We start from the raw sequence: 2,434 nt of genomic DNA, 5'->3' as shown, positions 1-2,434 counted from the left end.
AGTCAATGCTTGTCAAAATAGAAGGAGATAAGTGATCGTTGAGAACGATATTGGATAGTGCTTCCTTTGTAGACTACTATCAACAATCTCGTTAACTATTATACTCATTTAGTATTGTACTCAACCCATACTCATATTCTTAATCTACTTCTTATAACATAAACTCTTTCTTCATCTATGCTTATACTCATATTATATGCTTTCAAGTGATAATCTTATCTATATATATAAAAGCGAAATGGCACTCACTCACTGACTGACTGCCTGACTCACTCACTCACTCACTCACTCGCATAACTAAAAATCTACCGGACCAAAAACGTTCAAATTCGGTAGGTATGTTCAGTTGGCCCTTTAGAGGCGCACTAAGAAATCTTTTGGCAATATTTTATCTCTAAGGGTTGTTTTTAAGGGTTTGAAGTTCGTCTTTTAGCATGTATATTCTTCTTCTCCCAATCTCTTAATTATAATTGAAATTCCAAATCATATGTTACTATGGAACTATAATCTAGATAGAGTACCTCTTCGAAACAGTTGTTAACTGGCAACTAAATTAATAATTTTATCAGGTTGGCATTAAGTTGCCAACCCACTCACTCACTCACTCACTCGCATAACTAAAAATCTACCGGACCAAAAACGTTCAAATTTGGTAGGTATGTTCAGTTGGCCCTTTAGAGGCGCACTAAGAAATCTTTTGGCAATATTTTAACTCTAAGGGTTGTTTTTAAGGGTTTAAAATTCGTCTTTTAGCATGTATATTCTTCTTCTCCCAATCTCTTAATTATAATTGAAATTTCCATATCACATGTTACTATAGAACTATAATCTAGATAGAGTACCTCTTCGAAACAGTTGTTAACTGGCAGCTAAATAATTAATAATTTTGTCAGGTTGGCATTAAGTTGAGTTGACTGTTAGGTTGGCACCAAGTTGAAGATTTAAATGCATTTATCGCGGAAAAATTGATTGGGCACTGCTACTTCAATCCTGGGAATATTATATTACTAGCCGTCAGGCTTGCTTCGCTCGCCATATCCGTTTAGCCAGACGTTTAGTCTGGACCCCCGACTGGATCGTCCTAACATATGATAAAAATGCTCAAACGAAAAATGCAGGCGAGCGGAGCGAGCCTGCTGATCTCATTCTCGGACGATCCAGTCGGGGGTCCAGGGGGCGGAGCCCCTGGCTAGACGGATATGGCGAGCGAAGCGAGCCTGACGGCTAGTACACTATAGATGCTTGATTGATGTGATATTAAACGCTCATAAGATAGACTTTGAGTTGTTTATTTATTATTCAGACTAACTTAATTTGAAATTCAATAGTAAATATTCTTATTTAAGACTATTGGGTACCATGATTCAAGATTCAAAATATTATTATTTTTGAAACTAGAAGTGGAAAGTTCTAGGAAATACATTCATTTTGAACAATTCAAAAAATGTTGATTCGAGGGGCTTTTTCATTTAGGAATTTTTTGACCAAATAGAAGCGTATTCCAACTAGTAATGAGTAATTATTGCGGTAGTGGATTTAATTGATTGACTCCGTGGTATCTATCACTCATATAAATAATAAAGGAGGAACATGTGAGTAGTATATAAATTTGGCGGTTCTGGTGCACGAGTGCACCAGAACCGCCAAATTCTCAAGGTCACCCCAGGTGATCAAACCTAACCTCAAGGTCACCCCAGGTGACCTAACCTAACCTCAAGGTCACCCCAGGTGACCTAACCTAACCTCAAGGTCACCCAAGACGTCATAACCTAACCTAACCTAACCTAAAAAAAAAAAAAAAAAAAAAAAAAAAATAAATAAAAAAAAAAAAATGAAAAAAAAAAAAAAAATAAAAAAATAAAAAAATAAAAAAAAAAAATAAAAAAAAAAAATAAAAAAAAAAAAAAATTGAAAAAAAAAAAAAATAAAAACACATAAAATCGAAAAAAAAAAAAAAAAAAAAAAAATAAAAAAAAAAAATTAAAAATTAAAAAAAAAAATAAAAAATAAAAACACATAAAATCGGAAAAAAAAAATTAAAAAACAAAAAAAAAGAAAAAAAAAAAAAAAAATTAAAAAAAAAAAAAAAAAATAAAAATTAAAAAAAAAATAAAAACACATAAAATCGAAAAAAAAAAAAAACACTTAAAATTGGGAATAAATGAGAAGAAAGGGAAAAAAAATTCCCTACTGATCTTGAACTGCCCGCCGGTCGCCCCCGCCGGTCGCCTGTCGCCGCCGGTCGGAAGAAGTATCATATTCTATATAATTTAAGTCTTTAAACATAAATCCTCTATGGTGTAGTGGTTAGCAAGTCAGCTTTCTGAGTTGGAGGCTCTATGCTCGAATCCAAGGCGGTAAAGGTAAGTATTAAAGGTCAGTATCAACAGAACCAGAGGATATATTTTTTGTATGTAGTGGGTAGACTGGCCCA

This window comes from Nilaparvata lugens, unplaced genomic scaffold (assembly GCF_014356525.2).
Source record: "Nilaparvata lugens isolate BPH unplaced genomic scaffold, ASM1435652v1 scaffold6298, whole genome shotgun sequence".
NCBI classification, from domain to species: domain Eukaryota; kingdom Metazoa; phylum Arthropoda; class Insecta; order Hemiptera; family Delphacidae; genus Nilaparvata; species Nilaparvata lugens.
Note: the sequence above shows the minus strand (reverse complement) of the source record.